The sequence below is a fragment of the Triturus cristatus genome, chromosome 6 (assembly GCF_964204655.1).
Source record: "Triturus cristatus chromosome 6, aTriCri1.1, whole genome shotgun sequence".
NCBI lineage: Eukaryota > Metazoa > Chordata > Amphibia > Caudata > Salamandridae > Triturus > Triturus cristatus.
The window spans coordinates 629713739-629741337 of record NC_140589.1 but is presented as its reverse complement, the minus strand read 5'-3'; positions in this window follow the sequence as shown (position 1 = coordinate 629741337).

Below are 27599 nucleotides of genomic sequence, written 5' to 3'. Positions count from 1 at the left end.
GACCTGCAACTTAATTTTGAACCTAGAACCCCAGAGTGACTCCAAGGTCTAGTCTGCCTGCCTCCAGATCTGAGCCTCAGGAACATAAAATGCTCCCCAACCAGCCCCTGTACCCAGCTGTAGCGGGTTCCTGACCCCCAAGTGATGCCCCTCAGGTCCTGGACCCTTGTTGTGTCTCAGTGATCTCAAATCAAGCTTTTATGCTCATCGCGAGTGTGAACTGGCCCTTAACCACCAAGACTATGCCCATCTCATCGGAAATTAGCGCAAGCCGCCACCAGCCGCCTTTTTGCAGCGCAACACTGACCGCTTGTTGGGGACTACCAACATGAAGCGCCAGCCCGTCCGTCCGTGATGTCTGGCCTGCTCTTTGCTCCACGCCGACAGCCGCCCGCGACTCTCTCCTTGCTCCCCTCGACCCTCTCCAAGACGAGCGGGACTCTTGGCACAAAACTTGAGAAGGTACAATTTCAGTGTAACTAATCTGGGACTGTACCAGGGGGCCTTAACAGGTGGCCTGAACTTTTTACTTTGACCTGGTCCAGAGTGACCCCATAACTGCGGGTGGCACTTTCTGCTTTTAGGCACTTTTTTTAATACTTTATTTTTTTTAAAAATCAAAACGCCCGTTGTACTGATCGGATTTTTTTCATTCTGATCTTCTTTTATTTAGTAAATTCAGATCTATTTTTCTAACCTGATGTGAAATAATTTTGTGTGGTGTTTTCACTGTTTTACTGTTTGAAGCGCTGCCCAAATACTTTACACATTGCCTCTAAGTCAAGCCTGCTCTGTGACAACCTACCAGAAGGTTGAGCACAGGTTAATTTGGGGTTTGCTTGTGCCTTACCCTGACAAGGATTGTGGTTGCAGCTTGACCAAGGTTCACACTTCAGTCGACCAGAAACCCAATTTCTTACACAGCCCATTAGATATGTCTTACTGACAAGACCTAAGTAGATCAAAGCTAGTCTAGGGCTGCTTGTGGTCCATTCTGGAGAGGGCCTCGCTTCGCAGTTCAGGACAGACAGTTCCCATGAGGAAGACAGTCAGTACCAATTTAATAAGGTGGGCCTTTGTCTAGAGTGGTGTGGTGGGCGTAAAAAGATGAATTGGAATGTAGTGATTGCTAGTGGCTGATATTAATTTAAGCATTCCATCCATCACCTTGTTGTTGCAGTTGACTCCCCAGTTGACTGTGGGTATGCATAGGCTTGGCTTGCATATTCTCTGTGCCATAGGACTCAGTCTATACCTCACTGATGAGACCGAAGTAGGTCAAAACCGGTCTTGGGTTTCTTGCAGTCCCTTCTGTAGGGGGTATCACCTGAAAATTCGAGACAGATTGTTCCCATTAGGATAACGGTTGTACTGATTTGCATAAGGCGGGCCTTTGTTTATAGTGGCATGGTGGGTGAAAACCGATGGACCGGAATGCTGCCCCAAGCGACTGCCCAAGGCTGAGATGAATTCAAATATTTCATCCTTCACCTCGTTGTTAATGCAGTTTCTTTCTAACAGGCCAAGGAAATCACCAAGGTGCTTTAAGATACTAAGGCAATGCTATTTCAGAAACTCAGAATGTATTCAAAATTCCAAATGGATGCCAAAATATGAATTGGGCTGATCCTCCGCAGTCTACAACTGGTTATACCAGATTTGCACAGCAGTGGCGTAGCTAGGGAGGGGCGGTGGGGGCGGTCCGCCCCAGGCGGCACTATTTTTGGGTCGGACAACGGCATTCAGATAAGGCTCGGCTTGCTTTCGTGGACGTTCGGGGACAGGCAGAGAAGGAATAGGACTCGGGCAATGTCCTCTTCTTTTTTGTGCTGGCAGCTGTCCCCCCCTCTCTTCCTATTATTCCCTCTCTTTCTGTCTTGCTCCTCACTTACTGAAAACCGTGACTTGAAGAAACGTTCACAACCTCTCTTTCCTTGTTTCATTTAGTTGCTACGCTGTGAAATGGATCCAAAAAAGAAAAACACTCTTGAGGGAAATGCCCTTTTTCTGACATTTTTCTATTCCAAAGTGCAGCGGGATGGAGAGAAATAGAAGGTTTTAAATATGAAAAACAAATACATAACTAAATAAAGCAAGACAGAGTGGTTGCAAAGTGGCCAGATTGGTTTTATTCACATCCAAACACATCAGCCTCACTTTACAGACTTTGCAGTGAAGCGCTTCTTTTGTTTTCTCGTCTTTCTTTGAACAGCATTATTGTCCGCAGGTGGGGAAGTGCACCATTACTGGAGGTACTGCAATACCTGGTTGATGGATGGATTGGAAAACAAAATGTGTACCATGGCTCTGTTTATGGATGTGGTCTTTTTAAACCATACTGCTTACGTTTATTAAGGATATAAGCAATGGACATTGAAACGGTTCCCTTCAGGGCCCTGTAGTCATGTCATTAACTTTTCAGGTAAAACCACTGGCTGATTTCTGAATAGTGAGTGAGAGATCGTTAAGGTAACCATGTTGTTTCTGCTTACATTTCACATGCTTTACTTAATCTTGCATGAGTGTTTGCTTTTACATTTTTCTTTTAGGCAGCATATTACTCTTATCAAGTGCATAATTTGAATTGAGCCACATGCAAGTGTTTATAGCGGGCACAATTAGGTTGTATCTGAAGGCAGTGCAAGTTTCTCTCAGTGGGGCAGTATGGTGTTCAGTGGGGGAGAGGATGTGGCACTATGGCCAGAGCTGTCGAATTTGGAACTGGGGAACAAGGTTCAGCCTTCATGACCAGTCCACCAGACCACTCTACTGAGGGAGCATATTCCCATGCTAGACCTTACAAGGCCCCACTAGACCTTAGAAGGCTTGATGTCTTAGCACAAGCAGGTGTACCCTAGTGGTGTCAATTGTGAGTTAACCTTGAAGGCCTGTCCACCACAATCCATACTGAAGTTCATCTCCAGTCTTGCGGGCAGGCCTACGAAGCAGCACACCCTAGAGCAACAGTGATACAGTCACTGTGACTCTGTCACTGAGGGCACATGAACCTTGAGCAGGTTAGGGCGGTGCAAACGGTGTGACCACACTGGGTACCTATTTCAGGTGGGTGCGTAGTGTTTGCAAGTATATTATGGTTTAAAAAAAGCTTGCTGCCACCTTCCTGGCCTCCAGCAATTTTCAGAAACAATAAAAATGTCATGATAACTTCAGTGATTAATGTTCTTCCTAGAGAGAGATCCAAGTTTTGTCTAGTGGAAGGGTTGACTCCTGGAAAGGTAGCACAGAGGGTTAATATGCCTGCTGCAAAGAACATGTACCATGCAGATCACAAAGTGCACTGCTTTAATGGGGGGACCATGATGAATGGTCATTTAATGTCAGCTGTAGATGATGGATCCCTGAACAGTGTCATGTATGTGCATGTTTGCATTGTGCTGAGGGGATTACCAGATAATTGTTCACGCAGCTCTCTGATGCATGTCACATGCGGTTTTTCTGAGTCCCCAGATAGATCATGCAGTCTGTGTGTTCTCTTTTGTACTGCCAGTCACTGCCAGTCATTGGTGTAGTCAACTGTGTAGCGTTGGACCGTGTCATGTATGTGCATGTAACTTGCATGATCGAGGTAACTATTAGCGGCGATACTACGTGTCTCTCGGTCCTCTTTCAAGTGCTTGCCGTCCTTTTTCCCCAGCAACCCCCCCCTCAGGGGCGGCAATCTGAGGGATAGCCCCGGGCGCCACAAGCTCTAGCTACGCCTCTGTTGCACAGTTCAATACGTCCACCTTTACTGAAATAAATCATTGAAAGGAAAGCAGCGTCGACTTGAAGGTGTGGTTTAACAGAGTACATGTGAGAAAACGTGCATAAATGGACCTGCTGGTGCCTCGATTATGCGTCAAATAATATTTTAGAAATGCAAGCGTATACTTTAGAGTAAAAATCATGAAATATGTGCAACGCTTCGTTTCGACGGGCTGCTATATATACATTTTCCTATACCAAAGTAAACACATTTCTAAAAAGAATTTGAATATTGAAATAAATTCATATTTCTCTGTTGAATGTTTAGTTTTACTCATTCCTCTAGTGAGTGGGGCTTGCAGTAGTTCAGTCAGGCCATCTTATGATCTTATTAACTTGTGTGAAACGCTATATGCTCTCTCTGGCGGCTATATGAGTTGCACCTGATCCCCTTCCTGATGTGAAAGTTTGTTTCCTATCATCAGTGCAGGTTGGTTAAGAGCACGCGCGCCGCCTTTATCTTCGGGAAGTGAAAAAGGTAATTACTGTTTATCAAATATTATGATGGCTGAAACTCTGCGGCTGCTTGAAGTGCTCTGTGCCGGCTGCGAGGCATGAGGAGACGGTGACACAGCTCATTTCCCCGGCTGAGCTCGCGCTCGCTGCCTGACGCAGGGCTTATTCCAGAGCACGCCGCAGCACACAACTGTCATGATCCCCATTAATATAAAATCATTGACCTCTGCACCGGCTGGTGCAAGTAAATTACATTCTGCTGCTCAGCGGCAGCCTCCACAGCGCGTGGGTCCGGCTCTTTGTGTCATGGCCCGGTGCTTTGATGTCAGCGCTGCCCTTTCTGCACTCCCAGGCGGGAGTTGCGACTTCCTGGAAGCCATGTTCTGGAGGCTCATGCTGGAATTATGCAGTTATTGTATACTTTCAAATTCAACCAGGTATCCGAGAAAGTATGTGTAAATGTTTAGGTTTGCTCTACTCGAAAGCAATATTCTGGGGCTGAGTACAGGTGTGTACAAAAATGTTGACCCTTGAACAGAATTCTTGTTTGTAAAGGGGATCAGCATTCAGAGTTTATGAGGAGGTCATCTCTCCCGGCAATAAAGTCTGCATTCCCTGATAAATTTGGCAGGTGTAACATGCATCTCTTAAATTGAGGTGTATTGGATGTTGCTAGATGTGATAAATTCCGAATACAAATCCGGGGCGTTCTTACTGAGGTCCCTATTGGTCAAAAGTGTGCCTTCCTTATTCACCTTCACACCTTCTGACACTTCAAGATTCACACATCCGTTATCAGAAGCAATCTGGTCCTGTTTTTTATTTAAAAGGTTTTTGCATATTTAAGTTTGAATTCATGGGGAACAAAAGCTATTGTGCAACTAAATTCTACAGCTTTAATAATGGAATACAGGAATTATGGAATTTTACCATCTTGAATTACACTCACGAATATGGAAAATAAATAGGTATAGCATATTTTACGCGATCCTAACTGCAGGTGAACAGGTAAAAATATGGTGTTCTGGAGAGAGACGGCTGGCGTGGCCAAAGAAAATGCAATTAATGCTTACACATTTGAATGTGTGAGTAGTCACAGATGGTTTACAGCTAAAGTTCCAGCCTGGGCCAGTTTCCTATAAAATGTCACAAATCAGCACTTGCAAATTTTCGAACATGTGTACAAGTTTCTGTCTCTTTGCAGTTCAACACATTTTCAAAATCTGTCTGCACATTTGAGTCAGTGACAGCTACCTAACTCCCTATTTAATTATATAAAATAATCAAAAGGAGTTCAGTGTCTTGTTTTGAAGTGATGCATGTTTTTAAAGTTTTTTTAACTCACTAGAGCACCTTTCTTAAATTTTTCTGTGAGCACTGGATCGTGATAATTGTACAAAAAAGAGACAAAAAATGATGATAAGTTCCAATTAATAAATTAATTGCACTAAAAATACTGTAAGTTGGCTCATACTCGCCTTTCCAATTGATTTTGCACATACTTGTCCCAAATGAAAATGCATAAGACCTAATGTGTTTCCTCTTTTTTCAAAATGAAGCTTTCACCGGACCAATTGGCCCCAATGAACCACTGATCTCTTAACATTGTCTAATACCCCAAGTTCTTGCAAATTGTGGGGTTTCCCGTGTTTTTAAAATACATATTATAAAATGCGATGCATATTTCTTATTAGTGCCAGGTGCACTTTTCAAAAGGTGCTCTCAGCACTAACAAGGAGAGTGTACCATTACAGATTGAATGCGCTGCCCCCAGGGCAGATGCAAACTCATGCTGCCCTGGGGGCAGTGCATTCAAGGGAAATACGGAGCTGCTTTGACGCAGCCACTCTTTGTTTCACTGTGCCGGCAGCAAGCCACCTGCACTTTTAAGAGGAGTGAGAGATCTCATTGCAGGCAGGTGTAGTGAGGGAATACACTCGCCTGCATGGGGGTGTCTAGGGGTCCATAAGACCCCTTTCACTCCCTCCAGTGGCAAGCCATCAGGGGGCATTGACAGTGACCCACCTTTAGAACGCCTCCTGACAGCTTCTATACCTTTGCACCTGCATCTATAATTCATACCCCCATGCAAATGAGGGAATGCCTTCTGATGATAATGTTGGTGCTACGAGCATCAGCACTATCTGTATTACAGAAGGGACTGCACTAGCATCTGCTGCCCCTTCTGTAAAACCAAAGTGCCCTGGGGGCACGGCAAGCGGGTGCAAATGCCCTATGCGCCCCCGGGGCACTTTGTATAATATGGCTCCTGGGCTCGATTACAGATAGGTTGCACTTTTCATGTTTGTGCCATGACTCACCTTAAATATCCACAAGCAAGGGGGATGCCCTAATCCCCCCAACACATCTGGGCAAAAACACACAAGAACAAAAACACAAAAGGATGTGTGGGGATCAATTGAAAACAATACAGGGTAGGAAAAAAAATATTATTTCCTCCAAGTGGAACCTAGTCCCCCAGTAAATGCTTTAGACAATTCAACCACTCACTGAACTTTTCACACTTTTTTCACATAATTTTTTAATATCTCTTTTTATATGTTTTATCTGATACTACCAAAAACATTGCACAAAAAACATAAGAAACTCCATATTTCAAGAATGGTTCTAATCTCTTCCCACCCATCCATTCTAACCCGGTTGCAACACATTACAAATATTTAGGCAATCCGAGGGGAGGTAGTCGTTTACACACAAGTGTGAGGGGAATTTTTTATCCACTCAGTCCATGTGCTGTGTGTCTTTAAACATTATTAAATAACATTTTTTGATCCATTGGACTCCTCCCCTTCTTCTGGTCGACGCGTTTCGGTCCACTGATTCGGGCCTCCTCAGGACATAGGTAACAAAAGAAAACAAACCAAAAAAGACCTTCAAATCATGAGGGTCTCCTGACAGTGGTGCGTCTTTGAAATGGTCAGCTCATAGCTACCTTTGCTGGCCACACTGACCTCTCCACGCTATGTGCTGTAGATTGATCTTTGGTACCGCCGCTACTAGCGATTAGTATCCGATGTCCAGGACCATCCAAAGGGCTTCCCTGCATCTTACGGCCCCTCTACTCTTGTCATAAGGTACATGGTGGAAATTTCTCTAACCGGCAAGAACTGCATCCGTGCAGTCCTCAATCCATTCCTCTAGGCGAATAGGAATGAATGGGAAGGTATTCCTTGACTGCAAATCGCAATTTGCGATTCGCAATTAAGGAATATTAAGGAATCACAATTATTATTGCAATTCCTACATACATTCCATTTTGCGAGTCCTTAATAGCGATTTGATAAAAATCGCTATTAAGGACTCGAAAAATCCAAGATTGATACATCTAGCCCCTTATCTTCTGTACGCAGATGCCCTTTGTTTCACTGTGCCCGCGGCAACCTGCCTGCACTTACAGGTAGGTGCAGTGAGGGACTACACTCGCCTGCAAGGAGGTGTCTAGGGGTCCATAAGACCCCCTTAACTCCCTTTAGTGGCAAGCCATCAGGGGGGCATTGAAGGTGACCGACCTTTAGCACCCCTCCTGACAGCTTCGGTAACATTGCACCTGCATCTATAATTCACACCACCATGCAAATGAGGGAATGCCTTCTGATGATAGTGCTGGCGTTGTACGAGCATCAGCACTATCTATATTACAGAAGGGACCGCACTAGCATCTGCTGCCCCTTCTGTAAAACCAAAGTGACCTGGGCCGCGCAAAGTGGGTGTAAATGCCATTTGTGACCCCGGGGCACTTTGTATAATATGGCTACTGGGCTCGATTACAGATAGCTTGCACTTTCCATGTTTTTGCCATGGCTCACCTTAAAGCAGGTGCGCCGGGTGCAAACATGTAGAGTGCGCCCTATCAGGAAGAATGCTCTGCCCTTGAGGCAGCTGTGAACTTGCACTGTCTCCAGGGCAGCGCATTCAAGAGAAATATGTAACAGCTTTTTAATAGCTGTTCCTTTGTTTCTCTGTGCAAACGGCAACCTGCCTGCACTTTTAAACGGGATTAGAGAGCCCTGCACCCACCTGCAAGGGGATATCTATGGGAACTCCTTTCATCCATTTAGAGGGCTGCATTTAGAAGCACACGGCTACTGCACCCACATTGGTAATACAGCGTGGAGATAAAGTGATTCCCCCATGTGCTTTGGGCCACGACCCCATGCAAATCAGGGAACGCCCTCTAATGATAGTGCTGGCACTGTATGTGCACCAGCGCTATCTGTGTTACAAAAGGGGCTGCACAAGCATCTGTGGCCCCTTCTGTAATAATACTAAAGTGCTACAGTGCCCCTCGGTGCATAAAGAGGGTGCAAATGCCTGTTGTGCCCTCGGGGTGCTGGTGTAACATGGTTCCAGCTGTACTTCAGAAAAACCTTTCCTGAGTTCCTTCTTACACCTTTGTGCTGACACTTCTGCAAAAGGCACAATTTGTTTTTTCCCACAGAACTGACAATCTCATTCACCCACAACCCCACAAGTCGGAGTGTGTTTCACACTTTCACCCTGGAATACATTTTACTAAATATAGTAAATATTTGATGATTTCCTGAATTTGAAGGATTCTGCAAGTAGCTTGAGAATGTCGACAAATTGTTGAGCTTGTGAGTTTTATCCAATTTTGAAGGGAAGACCCACCCCAGAAAGTTCACTTCTCCCCACATGAGATAGATTTACTCACACATAATAATACAACATTTTTGGGTAATATTACATTTAAGCAAAAGGCTTTAGTAATGTAAGGGATCCTTTGACCTCACAAACTCACAGGTGTAACTCAGGCTTTAGGAATTGGACCATTGCACAGCTACACAGCTATACCCTGCAAAAGTCTTGATTAAGTGCCTTTGCATGATACAAAAAGTAAAGGGAACCTCCCTGTCATTTATTAGGGCTGTAGAGGAAGCAGTTTCTCCAGAGAAAATATGTTTTAGTTCAGGAGGAACAAGGAAAACTATTTCTATGTTTTAAGGCACATTTCTGCATTACGTACTCACACAGAATTTTTCACCTGGTGGAAATTCCACAGGAGCACATTTCGCCAATTAGAAATTGTATGGAAATATATCTCTATCCTAGTTATCCAGCCGTTCCTATAGAGTTCTTTGTGAATACAATAAACATTGAAAACCTACTCCAAATATAGCGTATACATCTCCAAGAGTATTTTTCTATCTATCGAACCGGGATTTTGTAAATTCACCCTAAATAATCAACATGACTCATGTCATGAGGATGGACTATATTCAGTCTTGGTTCTTAAGCAGCAGAACCAAGCATGCTTGAATAACTGGTTGTATTGGGTAAACTGAAATCAAGTGTCCCATCATGCATAACATTGTTTGTTGGAAAAGCTATGACAGGCTGAGTGTTGGTCCTCATGAGACAGAGGTAGAAGTAAGATGAGGACACATCTGTTTTTACCCACAAAGTTGTTTATGGACAGCAACAAGAATGAGGCATCTTGAGTATGGCATTTTTCCTAATCTACTTTGGTTCAAATGGACAACTCTTCCTTTGAATGAATGTTGCCTCTGTGCCTAAGTGATCTCTGTGCGTGGGTTACAGTGCCCACGCACATTGCAGGGCACACTTTGGACTTACTATTCTCAAATTTTGATTCAATTTCTATACAGGAGATTAAACCCCTTCTGTGGACAGATCACTCACTTATATCTCTTGGACTTAAGCTTCCAGTAAATTCAACTAAGCCCTCGAGGCGCTCAGAGGGGATAAGAAGAGCATGGAGGCTGGTTACCGAAGATACTTTTCGGTCCCACTTCCGCCCCAGGAATCCTGAGTATTCTTCAGGCCAATAGGGAAATAACGAATCTTGAAAAAGAAATCACCAACACCGTAGATTCATATGTACCTAAACTGCCACTAAAGGAGTCAAACAAATCTCAACCAGGAACGTAGTATACACATGAACTCAAGGCACTTAAAAGAAAGTGCAAAACAACAGAGCACCACTGGAGACTATCTAAATCACAAACAGACAGACAGACATACAAGATAGAGTTGAGGAATTACAATAATGCCATTAAGAAAGCTAAGAAGGCCTACTTTGCCAAAAGAATCAATGAGAATTGTAGTTCAACTAAAGAGTTGTATAAAATAGTTAGGGAGCTATGCAACCCAGGGAGCCTATCCCAAACTTTGCCACCATCAGAAGAATGCTGCGAAGAAATAAGTGAGTTTTTCTCAGACAAAATTAGTAAAATATACTCCACCTTCAACACCAACACCCCACTGCGAGCATTTAACTGTGAAACTACAACCCTCCCCCGATGCACCTGCCTGCATAGGCAGCTTCTCCCCATTTACAGAGGAAGAAGTAGCTAAAACAATGCGGAAAGTCAAGTCAGGATCTCTCCTTGATCCCTGCCCTCATTTTGTCTTTTCCAGGCTTATACCCATAATCTTTCCATATGTTACCCAGCTATTTAACAACCTGCTAGATACTGCAACATTCCCAGAAACATGGAAACGGGCCGTAGTGACCCCCCTCTTGAAGAGAGCAGCCACAGATGTGCGCAACCCTGCAAACTACCGACCTATTTTCCAACTCCGGTACCTTTCGAAAGTTATGGAAAAACTGGTTAACAGACAGCTGTCGAACTACCTTGAGTCAAATGACCTACTGCTTCCCTCCCAAACTGGCTTCAGAGCCACTAACAGTATGGAAGCAACCCTCCTAGCCATATCGGACAACATAAGATCTTTGGTTGACCAAGGGAAAGCCGCCACTCTGATTTTATTACACCGTCTCACACAATCGCCTACTGGAGATTCTTCATGGAAAGGGAGTTTATGTCAAAGCCCTTCAATGGCTGAACTCTTTCTTAAAAAATAGAAAACAGAGAGTACAAATGGGGGAATTTTCATCAAAACCAAAACCCATCGGCTATGGTGTTCCACAGTGGGCATCCCTAAGCCCCACACTCTTTAATGTCTATGTGTCATCTTTGGCAAAAATCAGCGAGAAGTGAGGCTTTGGTATTTGCTCCTACGCAGATGACACCCAACTGCTGATAACCATTGAAGAAAGGCACAAGACCACTAGATTAAAACTGAATAACTGCCTCTCGGAAATGGATGGCAGATCACTACCTTAAACTAAATGCAGGAAAATACGAAATTTTACTTTTCGGAGGAGCAAAACTTATCTGAAATACCACCTGGTGGCCCCAGACGTTGGGTGACATGCCTGCTCCAAAACAATGCGCAAAGAATCTGGTGATCCTCATGGACAATACCCTATCCATTCAGGACTATGTGGTAGAAACTTTGCGACGCTGAAGCTCCTAAAAAGGCTATTCCCTTGGATCCCGCTAGATTGTAGGAGAACCATCACGCAAGCATTATTTACTAGTAGGATGGACTATGGTAATGCATTGTTCGTGGGCATGGCAGACTACCTCTTCACACGCCTACAAGTGGTGCAAAATGCCGACGCCAAATTGGTATGTAACAAAGACAGATTCAGCTCAGCGTCTGAGTGCCTGAAACTACTTCACTGGCTGCCAAAGCCCCAAAGAGTGAAATTTAAGCTGCTCAGTCACGCGCACAAGGCGCTGCACAAATTAAGCCCTCCTATCCTATAGAACAAAGTGGAATTTTATGTGCCCACCAGGTGCCTAAGATCACGGTCTCTAGCTCAAGCCAGAACAAAGCGCATTAAGAAAGTAAGGGCAGGGGGTCGTAGTTTCGCATACTTGGCAGCAAAGCATTGGAATGAACTACCACAAGACATCCGTCTTTCCAAGGACTACCTTGTCTTCAGAAAAAAACTTAAGACTCACCTGTTCGTTAAAACTTAACACCGGCAAAACTCATCAACCGCTCAGCTATCTAGTGGAGTCCTAGCACAGCGCCGTGATATCCTTCCCAGATGAATGTTGCGCTTTACAAATAAAATACTAATACGTAGCACTTTGGCTAGAGGAGTAACAGAGAAAAGCAGAAGTTTTGATTTAAAGCAAGTGGGGTCATCCCATTAAAACAACTCCACAGTATAAAGACTCAAAGCACAGGTAACAACAGAATACCACCAAAACATACTATTATATAAGGTACACACACACCAAATGGCACTGATCTCAACAGGAAGCACTGACAGCACATCCACCATAAAACACTCAGCATCACAAGAACAGGAAACCTAAAAAAAAATGTACACATTGCATTCATTTACACCTGACATAAATCGGTATCCATCAATTCTCAAGAAGCAATGCATATTGGTAATGTACTTTTTAACCATGAAAACATTTCAAAACTAAATTGTCGAGAAATACAGCGGTATCTTTTAACAAGAGCCTTCATCAGGGGCATAGTAAACAGATCAAAATCAACGTCATGCCCAAAGCACTTGTCACAGGAGGCCATATCTACAGAGAATCTAATGTTATATTTACTCAGAGTAAAGAAAGTAGCACAAATGAAACAGCCCATTGGAAATGTACTAAATGTTTCTGAAACAGCTGCCATAGGAGAGCAACCACAGTTAATGACAGAGTAGAACATTTATGGAATGTGACCCTTTCAATCCAACAGAAGTGAAAGTCTGAGTAGTAGTGCATGACTTAAGGGAAGCAAGCAAAAGTTCTTCTACTCCAACAGGGACAATATTAAAAGATATATCACAATAGGCCTGATTATGAGTCTGGCCTTCCGAGGACTGCCAGAGTCATGAGGATAGTCCAGCTACCGCCACACTTGCGGTCTGACCATTGTAACTCATCTTTGGTGGTGGGACCGCAATTGCACTGCCACAACTGCCAGGAAACCCTGTTCACTGGCGGTCCCGTGGCGGTCTGGGGCTCGCAATATGCTGGCAGTGCCACTGCGACACCACCATGCATATTACGAGTTTCAGGACCACCAGCGGTGTCATGGAGGTTCTTCCTTCCTGAAACTGCTGGCAGTCATGAAACAAAGGGGGCCCTACAGATCCCCTCGTGCCCCATGCATGGGAGTGCAAGAAGGGGGGCTCATGTTGTGCCCCCCCCTTTGTTCATACACCCACAGTTGCCATGCAGGAACACGCTGTGGCAGTTCAGCAGCGCTGTCTTTCTAATGCATACATTGGTACCTTTGAACGGCATTGCTGCAGGAACACCATGCCGCCTGGCCACCAGAGCGCAAAAAACTCATAATCTGATGGGCAGCAGCCCTGTATGGCGGTCCTGGAGTGCAGCGCTGGTGTGGCGGCCATCTCCAGGACCGCCAAACTTATAATCGGGCCCTAAATGTTCCTGAAGAAGGAACGCGGCAGTTACTAATAACTTCTAACCTGAAATGACTCATAACTACAACCACAACTGCACCCCCCTACCATGACTGCAGGACCTCCATCACAAGTGTGGAGGCCCTTTGTGAATTGGGCCCTTAAACTCTACTAAGCCACATATGTTAACCTGATTAATAACCCACAGAACAACTAGTCTACATTAAGAAATAGAAAAAAAGGTGTTCTTACCTGAATCAGAGAACCGCACCCATGAACCAGCATTCAAGGGGACATCTGTCAAAGACTAAATAAGAAAAAAGACTACAAAGTGCAGAGTTTGGTAAAAAAAAGATGATGGCAAAATGTGGAAAAAGACTATGCTTGTATTGCAAAAATGTAATAATAATGTTAAATATTGTTTTTTATTACTGTGGTAAATACATTTAGCATGTGTTTGTTAATGTTTATAGCAATGTAAGTTTGTATATATTAATAAATACTGGCAAATCAATTAAAGGTGGTATATTTAAGATTTAAAAATAGCTATATGTCGCAAAATATATTTGTGAAATAACACCAATTGTAATTTCTTTTTTTAAATGTACTCATAAGGTTATTGTTAGACCTGGCAACATTGGCATGGGTATGCCCTGTATTTTTGCCTTTGCCTTCTATGTTTTTGCTGTGTGTTGGACTTTGTTTTTGCTGGTCTAGATGCTTTGGGCACTGTGCCATTGCTGTTCAGTGCCAACGTGCAGGTGCTCCCTTTGTAAAGTATTATTATGGATTAGTGATTCCCTGTTTGGCATATTTGATTTACAAGTCAGTCCCTAGTACAGTGCACTGTGTGTGCCCAGGGCCTGTAAATCAAATGCTGCTAGTGGGCCTGAAGCACTGATTGTGCCACCCACATAAGCAGCCTGCAAATGTAGCTCAGGACCACCATTGCAGAGCCTGTGTGCAGTATAGAACTGCCATGTCGACTTGGCAAGTGCACCCACTTGCCAGGCCCTAACCTTCACTTTTCTTACATGTAAGTCTCCCCTAAGATAGGCCCGAGGTACCCCAGTGTGCAGGGTGCAGTGTATGTGAAAGGTAGGACATGCCCTGGTGTGTGTGGCATGTCCTGAGAGTGAAATACTGCCAATTTCGTTTTTCACTGTTGCAAGGCTGCCTATTCCCATAGGATAGAATGGGGAGTTTGTTTATAACATCTTATAAACATAACTACCCCTGGTAACAAGGTAGGAAAATAAAGATTAGTGTGCCTGAACTCAGAATGTTAAAATGCATTTTTTAGTGAAGGTGATTTGTACATTCAGTGTTTGAAAATACCACTTTTAGAAAGTATGTATTACCTTGCTTAGCCATCCAGTGTGCCTCTGCTAGGATGTGTATTAACTGTCTGGCTTTCGAGTGACAGGGGCTGGGGATGAGCAGTGGCTCCAGAGAGTCTGGATGAGTCAGGACTGGGATTAATAGACCTGGGCTGCATTTAGAGTAGGGGGAGAGATTTCCTTTCACCTGAATGGGCCTATTCTGCGTGACACAATGCTGTCTCCAACTCCTGCCAGGAAGGTGCACCAGAGAGAACGGGACTGGTTTTGTCTGAGCACAGGGCATCTCTGCCACTGTAGTGTAGTTCCTATATTCCTGATAGGCCCTGCGCATTGGAATAATATACACTATAGCTTTGACATAGGACTGAGGTTAATATGTCTCTATCAAGTACATTAAACTTAATTACTTGTGTGTGCCAGCTAACTCAGAGGTCACTAGGAACTTCTCTAATAAACAAGAAGGAATTAGTTTCTGACAACCGCATAAACATGACAACTTTGTTTCCCTTAGAATCGGAACAATCTCAGAATCGTGGAAACAATAGATGACAGTTTCACTCAGTCAATCGTGCATGCTTCGTTTCTACAGAGTTACACAGAAATAGATAGACGGGCGTTTTAAAAAAAGGGTTTATTGAACAGTCTTATTTCTCATGCAAGAGATATGAACTGCTACAATCGTAAGACAGAATGCGAAGTAAAATATGTACAGCATTAGCAGTAAGATAAAATAATACTGCAATAGCATGGTGTGTAGCTATGACAGATATTCATAAAATACATACATAAATAACACAGGCTCAAATGTTAATACTCATCTGATGCTTCTAGCTAGTTCTACCCCAGTGTACCTAACCTAAGTGTAGTACGAGGTAAGAAGGAGGTGCTGTTTGTCTATAGTCTAGTTTAGCTATAGTTGCCAAGATTTGCCAAAAGTCCCTCTAGGTTCTAGTCCGCTCCATACCTTAGAATGAGTGAGGTTGGAATCTCTTTCCGAGTCTTGATCTCTAACACCCCGTAAGGGGAGTCAGAAACACTGGAGCTGGATTCTCTGATGACAGCGTCTGGTCAGTGCGTCAGGCGGGGACTTGAGTTCCTTCCAAACTTGCAGCGGCGAGCCGCATCGTGCAAGTATGCAGTTGAACCGTGGTTTGCCACGGTAAGTGAAGGTCTATTTATACCTTGAAGGTGTGTAGGAATGCCAGTATTGATGTAAAAGTCGGGCAGAAGAACGTCATGAATGAACCCCTAAGGAATACATGTTCATGCATAATAAATGAGTTCTTGGAGAAATCAATATCCAAACAAGGGGAAGTCCTAAAGGCTTAAGAGTCTGGTTTTCTAAGAACTCGTTGTGACGTAGATGAACGGATGTAGGTGGCCATGCCTGTATTTGGGTAGCATGGATAATGCCTAAATAAGGGTAGGATTTCTATGCCGTAATATGGGCAATGCGAATTATGCCTATATAAGGACATAAATCGGGAAACCTATATATGGTATCTAAATCGACACACAACACCCACTCCACTTTCGTATGAACGACATTACTAAATCCTAAACATGCTAAACATATCTAAAATATAGCTACATATGGATGGCTAAGAACATGTCTAAAAATACATTGTAAAATGCATAAAAACTGTTGCCATGCATAAAAATGCATTGGTGCTGTACATATCAAAGCAATGATTCATTCTAAGCATATATTTACATTGATTGCTAAATGAATGAACATACATATATTTACATTATGAAATGGCTCGTAAAATACAGAAGAAAAAAGCCGAAACCATTTCATGTCAAGTTACATAAACCAATTGTGTTTGACAAGGTGACATATAGTCTCTAAAAGTGTATCAAAGATTTCTGTTCTTCATGAATAGTTCTACTATAAGCAGATCACTGTGCGATAAAAAGAAAAACTCAAATTTTGGAAAAGAAAGAAAAAAAAATATAATCATAGGAAGACGTTCCAAGTTTAGTCTTTGTTTTGAAAAACATGAAGGTCAAATTAGAGCCCTCTCGGTACACTGTGTGCTGAATCAAAAGGCAAAGTAGGAGGGTGGAGAAAACATGTAATTGTCTAATCCTGTAGACAAAAAGTAATCTACCGTTGTAGGTGAGAGTTGGATTACCTCGTTTAGAAGACTAACCGCACATAGATGAGAAGCATCGCCTTCACCATTGGTCGCATCAGCAATGTTCGTATCGAATGTTACCTGTGTGCCTGTTGATTCCTCTCGTACCTCAGCAGTAGCAATTTGCGTCTGTGAGATCTCAATGAATGCCGTCATTAGGATTGGTAGCCGCTGGGGACAACACAAAGCATGGGCCGTTACAGGGTCCAGCAGAGTATCGATATCAGTAGGCATGATTGATGGGAGTGTTAGACAGATGTCGAGCACGCATTCTTCACCGCAAAGCAGGCAGCGTGGAACAGGTAAGATACAATCTTGTCAAATTGGTCTGAATGATAGAAACTATGTGGTATTTAATTCTCGTAGATGAGGTAAACCCAAAATTTGGACGATGCGCTCACAACACTTCATTTCCAATAGAGCTCTCTCTATGGTGCTCGGAGTGACGCTGAGGATTTGGCTTGCCATATCGGAGCAGTCCGAGCAAAAATAGGATCCCTGCAAAGAGTCCAAAAAGTAGTGGCAGTCCGCCAAAACACAGAGTGCATGAAGTTGGGAATTATTCCGAGGACTGCTTGAAAAGGTGCTAACAGTCCTGAACACACGGTCTTAAATACATGTACAATACCGCTCGTATCAGACATGTTTAAGATATGTTCCAACATTTCGGAGAAATGTATAGGGCAATTTGTATTCAAAAAAGCATGTATCTCGACAGCAGTCCTTGCGACTTGTAGATCATAGGTTTCTTTGGCCAAGGTCAGTGGCACAGTTTGTTGTAAAAGAATGGCTTTCATTCTGCTTAGAGTATCAATTCGTATAAAAGAGATGTTCAGTGAAGGCCATAGAGGTGACTCCCTGACTGTATATGTGGAAACAAGACTTGCATACAGCAAGTGACCCTGGATGTAACTGTTACCAGATATGGGATACCTGGAACCATGCCACAGCAGCTGTGATCATTCAACATGAGGTAACTTCCATTTGAAAGTAGTCCAAAAATTGGATTAATCACTGCAGCTGGTGAGCTTTGCAGGTGACAGGATAAGTTTGTAGTGGAACCATCGCAGGCCCAGTGCAAATTAATACCCTGACAAAGGAGAGAACCGCTTAGTGCATTTTCACAGTTTGTACTGCAAGAAACACTTCACGCCCCCACTTCAACATCTATGTTTGTAAGGTAAATCCCAAGATGTCTTGATGTATTCTTTACCCAACCTTTCATATTTGCCTGCTGGTATATGTTTTAGGTAATATTGAAAATGGAAAGTTGTAACAGGCAGAGTAATTTTACCATGTATGATCCCCTCAGTAACTGGTTTTTCTGCGACCGTGAATGGTAATGTTTCCAGTTTTTCAATGCACAGCACCGTATAGTCTGCTAACCTTAATGCCAGTCTGATCTGTTTATCAGTGAGATTGAATTCTGAAAACAGTGACGTAGTGTTGTTTAAATGCCAAGGCACATAGCCTGCATGCAAGTTTTGAAGCGTCCAGCGTAATAGCATGATAGAACGTAGCTGAGACTGACCATGTTGTAACATGACCAAGTCTTGTTCCATGATGTCTATGGCAGAAGACACAATGCTGTACAATGAATATATCCTGGAAGACAGAGCCGTTAACCCATTGTCTACTACAGAGAGAGATTTCTCTAAATCAATAAGATCAATTTATCGTATTCGTTCAACAGTCTGTGCTTGGGAAATCTTCCATATTTCATTATAAGCAGCGTACATACCGGCATATATGAAAAATTTTTGACGCGGTTTTCTTGGTCCTAGCAATAATTCCCTGAGGTCTGCACCTTCTTTAAGTAAAGATAAGTGCTGTTTCATAGCCTGCAGTGTAGCTTTCTATAGCCAATCAAGGCAGAGTTTCCCTACACTGTATGTTGTTACTACCCCTGGATGCTGTCTTTGAACATAGCAAGGGTCTGGCCTATTGATAGTGAAACCCTGTGTTTTGTTCAGGAATCGATCTTGACAGTTGTTTGTGTCTGTGGGCCAGAGCAACCATTTTTTCCATTCTGGATCTGATCTGTTGTTATGCAAAATATTATGTACGTCGACCACCCCCCGTGTAGTGGTATTGCATGCAGGTATAGGTATGATCGGTGTGTTCATGTCTTTGATCTTGGATAACCCAAGGCAAGACGTCTGTTGGATAGTGTCATTCAAAAACATAATTTGCTCAGGGATGATACAGGCTCTAAACAAAGCTTCTACGCCTCTGCACTTTCCAATCTTTTGTACCCCATGCAGATTTTGTCTTAATGTTGTCTTTCCAAAAGTCGAAACCATGTCTAGACAGTTGGGTAATAAAGGCTGCAGAATAAATCTGTTTCGTATTGGTTAACATATTTTTCGTTCCTGTCTTGTTCACATTCTTAAAAAAAAACGATTCTGGATTTGATAAGTTGAACCCCGAAAACATGTGGAAATTTCATTGCAAATGGTTTTGAGCTACCCTTTGGAGGTGTGGGACAATGTTCCCATTGGTTATACATAAATACATTTTTAGGTGATGCAGTTTTTGCAAGAAATGATGACCATAGTGGTTATAACAATACATTTGTTCATAGTCTAATGAACCCTTTAAATATTAATGATTTGTGAATACTGCTGACATCTCTAGAGCAGACATCATGTTATTAACAGTCTCGAAGTCCCAATCATCAGAAAAGGTACTAGAGGCAATAAAGTCACTTAATGAAACTTTAAATAATTGTGGAATCCTCAAATGTTCCGACGGGCCAAAAATGTCATATTCAGTTTTGTCCCAAACTATGCCATCTGGTATATGAAAGGCTGTGATGTTCACTTCTGACAAGTCTCTTGCTTCACGATGGGATGATTTGTGTGGCTGGAGAAGTAAGTTCACTCTTTTACTTGCTGTGTCCATTTGAATATATCTTCCATTTATCAGCATACCCAGAGTTATTACCAGAGCTACCCAAAGTAGAAAGAAGAATATTCCCAAAGCATTCCATAGTTCAATCAGTGGTGAAACCAGATAAGTCTTTTTCAGGAGATGAAAAAAGTCTGTTGCTTGTTCTTTGAAAGTTCTTTGTGCTGGCATCGTTTCAGGTTCACTGGGATCTTTAGAAAACGTATCAAAGTTAATGGAATAGCCAGAGGCAGTTCTATCAATGGTTGGAATTGCATCAGGATTCGATGAATTAGCTGGAACCAGTTGATCACTTGTTACTTCGTTGTAGACAGGTGTATCAGGACGAACTGTTATTTGGGTCTCAAGAGGGATGGGTTCCATAGCTTTGTTGCTTAGTCCTTTATTTCTCACTGTTGAATCTTCAAAAGTGAAGAGTCTCTCAGTTTGAACCTTTTGGATTGTAGCCAGCGGAGTGCGCCTGCTACATTGTTGGAGTCCACTTGGCCTACTGCTTAGTATCGGCCACATAGTGTAGTTTGATCAGGTCGATGGGCACAAATCTTTTCTCCTTTTTACCAGCAAGGGGCGGCAGTAGTACTGTTCTTGATCCGTGGATTGCTAGGACAGGTACTAGTTGTCTGTAAGAAGGCCCAAATTCCTTCTTGTCCGCAATCTTTTCTCTGACTAGATCACCAAGCTTTGGGATCCAGACAGGCCTTGCTGGGATGGTTGGTTTTTCCCCAGGGGTGGTTGGCTTCAGGAACACGTTGCTTTGTTTCGATCTTAGTTCATTTAATACCTGTAAAACAGCCAAACGATCTTTGATATCAAATTTTTTATTTTCCACCATTGTGCCTTTCATGTCAAGGTCCGCAATCAACATTCTAGTTCCAAATAAGACTTCCTATGGTGTGACACCCCCTAGAAAAATTCTTGGCAAATTGTTTAATGAGCGTTGGGCCCCGTAAAGATGTTTGACCCACCCATCACCCAAACCTAATACCCTAGCTGTTATAGACCGCTTTATGTCCTGTTTTTTACTTTCCACAACAGGATTTCCCTCAGGATGGAATGGAGAAGAATACCACAATGCACAGCCCAAACTGGCAATGGCTTCTTCGTAAGCTCAAGAGCTAAACGCAGGACCCTGGTCACAATGTAGTGTGCCAATTGCGTATGTACGATAAAGACTCGCAAATCGTTTATAACAGTTCGAGCGTCAGCCGAGCGCTGATGCCACATCCAAAGGAACCTTGAACACGCACCAACTGCGACCATGATATATTTATAGTTACCATCCCTTTGTAAGGGACCGCAGTGGTCCAGGTAAACACATGCTAATGGTTTATCTGAAATTAACAGGGGCATCTGTGTAGGATGTTTTATAGTAGAGACTTCCATCTTCTGGCATATTTTGCAGTCCAAAACATAATTCCTGGTCTGTTTCCTAATGCCTGGCCACCAGTATCTCTGTTTTAATAACGATACTGTGGCAGAAACACCTGCATGGGCAGAGGCGACCCCTTCATGTGCTGCTAGGATTAGTCCTAAGCTATGTTGCATGTTTGGTATTACTCTATCCCCCACTCCAGGGATTCGAGCAAACGGAACATTGTTCGCATCAATTATATATGAGTATTTGAGTGGAAACCTTTTAGGTAACGCTGCACCGTTGCCTTTGCTTGAAGCATTGACAGCCAGTATTATTTCACTGTCTATTTTTGTTTTTGAACGAGTGATTGCAGCTACGGAAGCCATTTGCACAGCCCCTTTCGCGGCTTCATCAGCCAATGAATTCTCTTCAACGTGAACGCCATCACTTGATGACTCAGCGTGTGTATCACGTGAGTCTTTTGTAGTCCATTTCGCAACTGAACTACCTGTTCCCAAAGCGTTTTATGCTTGATTGTGCCCCCTTTTGCATCTTTGAAACCATTTTGAAGCCAATTCTGTAAATATTCGTTGTATGATTGAACACAATAAAAAGAATCGCACACTATGAGTGTGGGGAATTCGCAAACAGTATTTTCAAGTGCCATTTTAAATGCTTGTAGTTCAGCTCGCTGAGCTGTACAATCTCCTAGTGATTGCGTTTTTGTGACCATTGGACTGAATTTGCCATCTTGCATACGACCTTTAACGCATGCAGCACTATTAGCTTGCTTACCCATCGTAGCGGGTTGTGCAGATCTGTCAGTATAAATTATAAATTCGTACTGGTCAAGAGGGAGATTTCAGTAGGCAGAGGAATTTCGTGTTCGCATTGCAGAAATGCTTGTGTTTTCAAATAAGGATCAAAAACATATTCAACGCCAGTTGCAGCAAGAGAATTAACCCATTGTATCCATCTTGGATGTAAAGCTTTTGCATTTGGAATGCTCGCTTTTGTAACTGCCTCTAAGGCTGTTACAGGGGTTACGACCATAATGCATTTCCCCTGTGCTAGCGCTCTTTCTTTTGCTACAGCGGTTTGAAATGCTGTCAGAATTTATTCTGTCGATGTAAATTTCATTTCTGCTTGCATATACAAATGTGATTTGTGTGCAATTGGTACTTTTTCACCTTCATTAACCCTTTCACCGCGGCGGGAATTCCGTCGCGGTGCTGGGGGGTGCGGGGGGGCAGCGCGGTGGCGCTGTGCTCATGACGGAGCCGCTCCGTCATGAGCCACGGTTGGGCTGTGCTCATGACGGAACGGTTCCATCATGACTCCGCCCATTTGCGTTGTCCCCCGCACAGGCGGGGAAACAGCGCCGCGCAGGCGGAGCGGCCGCCAACGGGCGTGTCATGACGGAACCGTTCCGTCATGAGCACACGGCAACCGTGGCTCATGACGGAACGGTTCCGTCATGAGCAGGGAAGGGGTTAAAAGTTAAGTAGGTGAATCCGCATTGACCCAGAATGCTTCGGATCACTAAGTTGCGTACGTTTACGCGTGTTTGTAAGTGTTTTGTTGCTAACATGTCAGCTTGAAGTGAACGCAGGATATCTGTATGTTCCCGTGTCCAATGTGTGATTTTAAAATCAGGTTTGATTAATTTGTAGAGAGGTTTAACCCTTTCTGCGTAGTGTAGATTGTATGTTCTTCCAAAATGTAGGAAACCTAGAATCGACTGTAAGTTTTTCATTGTTTTTGGAGGTTGGAGCAGCGCACACTTTTCTAAAAAGTTGGCTGCCAGGCTTTTGCCTTCACTTGATAGTTCATATCCTAGGAAAAGGAAGTTGAGATGGGAAATTCTTGACTTTTTTAAATTGAATTAATAACCTTCAGAGGTGAAGCCCAGTATAATGGTATTCACCCTGTTCAAGTGCTGGTTCAGGTCATCGTCTGTCAGATAGATATCATCGACATATAACAATGCCTCGTCATCATAAATTTGTAGTAACTCTGTTACCCTTGCTGAGAATAACCCTGGACTATTCTTGAATCCCTGAGGGAGACGACAGATTTGACGCTGGGTCCCCATTATTGAGAAAGCTGTCAAATACCTACTTTCAGGTGCTATGTTTTGACAAAAGAAACCATTAGAAATATCTAATGTGGTTTTATATTTTTTACGCACAATGTTATTCATTAATGCTGTACTATGTGCATTTTGTACTGCAAATGTTTTACAACAAGAGGTTAAGTGTCTGTAATCCAAAACTAGACGATATGTATAATCTAGTTTGGAAACAGGAAACAAAGGGTTGTTCATTGATGAGGTGCATGTTTCAATCACCCCTTGGTATTCAAGTTGATCTAAGATCTCCCTGACCTGTTTTTTAGCTTCTTGCTTAATTGGATTCTGCCTTTGTGTAGTTGGTTGATTTTTTAACTGGATCTTATGGTGAGGTGAATCCTCATCCCATCCTACATGATTTTTGTATAATTCAGGTGCTTGAGCCACTGCCCATTTCCTGGCATAAGTATATTTTAAGAGTACTGGAACATGGTTAGAGAAGGCTGGCATAATGAAGTCTTCACCATGTCGGCACTCTCTGACAAATTCTGGTGGCCAGTCCCATTCTGCTAGAAGTATGTCATAACCCCTTGAAAGATGCTCCCAAAACAGTGCTTTCACTTTTCTAGGTATGTCTCCCTCCATCCGGAGTGTTATTTCATATAACCTATGTGGAGAGCTAACCCTGGTGTCTACAGTCTCAACTTGCATGTCCTCATTCAAGTCCACTGTCTCCAGAAGCTCCTTCAGGTTCTGGCGAGCTATTGTTACTTCTGCTGCGCTGTCCAACATTGTCTAAGCCCATTCTCCGTTCTTGAGTTGTGTTCTCAGAATCCTCGGCATGTCTGATCTTCAGTCCTGCTACTTTCTTCTTGGAGAATTGAGGTTTTGGTTTGTTTTTCTGAACGTGTTGATCGTCTTTGGACTGCACGCGCTCTTCTTTTAGATCTGACCATCCTCTTCTTTCGGATGTCTGTAACGATATCTGAAAGGTACGAGAGGAACGTGTATCAGTATCTTGATACCTGTCAGGTTTTCTCAAATTATCCCTATTCCTGAGGTTATACCTCCTTTCAGAGGGCTCCTTTTGAGGAGACCTACCTCGGGATTGAGAATCTTTCTCTTTTGAATGTTGTTTGTTATTTTCCTAATTCTTTTTAGAAGAGGTAGGATTGTTTTTAGTAAAGGCCTTTTCAGGACTTTCAGACGGTTGTGGTTTAACTGGTTTTCCTCCCAAACTGTCTCGTCCTAATCCTTCATAGGATTATTCATTTATCCTGGCTAGTTCTTGTGGTTGTTCTGTTACATCAAATTCCCTTAATTTCTGGCGGATTGCCACTGATGCTGCTTCTCCTTTAATATTAGATAATATTATTGTTGAGACCTGGTCGAAATTTTTCAGTAACTTCATACCTAAATTCAGAGCAGGCTCTGCCCCGTATTCATTTTGAATTTGTTTCAGGACATCAGGTATTACCGCCATAGACGGAACACCATGTGTTTTAGTGTAGATAGCAGCAAAGACTGTGCCCCAAGTGGTGCAGTCTTCCAGATGTAGTGTGATCCCCATTGGTCAACAGATTGTTAGAATTCTATGTTTCTCATAAGGGCTGGTATTGGGAAATACTGCTTTGATTTGAGTAATTCTCTGAGCTATCCAGAACAGAATTTGTTCACATTTTGTGGGCATTTTACCCATGACTGCATATAAAGTCTGTGGTGTAATTTTTAGCGCACTCCCCTGGTGAGAGGTTTGTCTTGGAATGGCTATTGTTGGGTGGACTGTGAAAGTCCACATGACATATTGAACCAATTGTCTAATTATTTTGATTAACTCTTTGAGTTGAGCAAGTAATTCCACGTCTGACATTTCTTCAATGTCCGGATGAGGGTGTAGTCGGCTAAAATCAGCCATGTTGCTCCTGGTCTACCTAGTGGACCGAGCCTGGTAATGTGATTGTAATGTTTTAAGGCGCCTTTAAACCAGAGATCATGCTCCTGGTATGTGAGTGGAATTTCAATATCCTCGAAAGGAATATATTCCTCAGGTGGTTCATCTTCTTTGTAGAAGTGAAACGTTTTAGTTTCTGGATTTGATTCTGGTAATACTATCCATGAATAGAATACCTCTGTCTGGTGAGATTCATGTGCCTCTATCACAAAAACTCTTGGTGTTAGACCATGTTTAATAAGTTTTAGAGTGATGGCTCTCCTTAAATTTGGAGCAATGATTTTTGCATTTTCATCGGTTTCATTAAAACCTGTATAATCAAAAGCTGCTGCAACATCGTCGGGTACAGCTACACCAGTTCCGGTGTTATTATCCTCGTTTTCCGACATTTGTTTAATGAAAACTGCAGAGCAAGTTTCAAGAACAAATAGAAAGGTGCACAATATTTTGGAACACTGTATCCTTCAAAGTTGAATAAACCAAACAGCTAATACATAGGATTTTTGTCCTACACAGCTATGGCGGATATTATCCTTACCCACTCCAGACGTCTTATGGAGTATTATGAGTAGGGGTCTCTAAGAAAAGCACGACTAAGTTACTTCAGCATCTAGCATTATTAGTGCCTTACCAAACCGTTGGGCACCATGTAGTGTAGTTCCTATGTTCCTGATAGGCCCTGTGCATTGGAATAATATACACTATAGCTTTGACATAGGATTGAGGTCAAAATGTCTCTATCAAGTACATTAAACTTAATTACTTGTGTGTGCCAGCTAACTCAGAGGTCACTAGAAACGTCTTGAATAAACAAGAAGGAATAAGTTTCTGACAACCGCATAAACATGACAACTTTGTTTCCCTTAGAATCAGAACAATCTCAGAATCGTGGAAACAATAGATAACAGTTTCACTTGTGCATGCTTCGTTTCTACAGAGTTACACAGAAATAGATAGATGGGTGTTTCAATAAAAAGGGTTTATTGAACAGTCTTATTTCTCGTGCAAAAGATATGAACTGCTACAATCGTAAGACAATGCGAAGTAAAATATGTACAGCGTTAGCTGTAAGATAAAATAATACTGCAATAGCATGGTGTGTAGCTATGACAGATATTCATAAAATACATACATAAATAACACAGGCTCAAATGTTAATACTCATCTGATGCTTCTAGCTAGTCCTACCTCAGTGTACCTAACCTAATTGTAGTACGAGGTAAGAAGTAGGAGCTGTTTGTCTATAGTCTAGATTAGCTATAGTTGCCAAAAGTCCCTCTAGGTTCTTGTCCGCTCCAAACCTTAGAATGAGTGAGGTTGGAATCTCTTTCCGAGTCTTGATCTCTAACACCTCGCAAGGGGAGTCAGAAACACTGGAGCTGGATTCTCTGCAAGGAGGATGACAGCATCTGGTCAGTGTATCAGGCGGGGACTTGACTTCCTTCTGAACTTGCCATGGCAAGCCGCGTCTTGCAAGTATGCAATCGAACCGTGGTTTGCCATGGTAAGTGACGGTATATTTATACCTTGAAGGTGTTTAGGAATGCCAGTATCGACGTAAAAGTCAGGCAGAAGAACATCATGAATGAACCCCTAAGGAATAGATGTTCATGCATAATAAATGGGTTCTTGGAGAAATCAATATCCAAACAAGGGGACGTGCTAAAGGCTTAAGAGTCTGGTTTTCCAAGAACTCGTTGTGACGTAGATGAACGGATGTAGGTGACCATTCCTGTATTTGGGTAGCATGGATAATGCCTAAATAAGGGCAGGATTTCTATGCCTAAATATGGGCATTGCGAATTGTGCCTATATAAGGACATAAGTCGGGAAACCTATATACAGTATCTAAATCGACACACAACACCACCAGAGAACAAAGGATTTTGCTGTATAAAAAGAGAGACTCAGACTCCAGACTTTTAGATGACTTCTGGGAAATCAAGAGGAACCTTTGCAAGGAGTAGAGCTGGAGAAACTGGAGGAGGAGTACTGCCCCTTTGCTGTGTGCTGTCTGAGGTTGGCCTGAAGTGAATGTTTCTGCCAAGGAAAGGATTAGGACTTTGCTGTGTGCTGTGTCCCCTGCTTGAGGAAGATCTCCAATGGTTTGAAGTGGAGCTTGCGAGGTCTCAGGAACATCACCAAGCTTCTGGGCACCGCCTCTGGAACAGCTGGTTTTAAGTTTCCACAGAAGAAAAGAGTAACCGACTATCACCGAGTCGGTCTCAGGATTTTGGGTCCTGAAAGCACCGTAGAGAGCACCCCCTCATTTCACAATGCAACTCTTATCTCACCATCAACGAGCAGCTGCTTGCACCGCGTCCTGTGGGCATCGCTATCCGCACCGCTTCTCTTCACGCACTA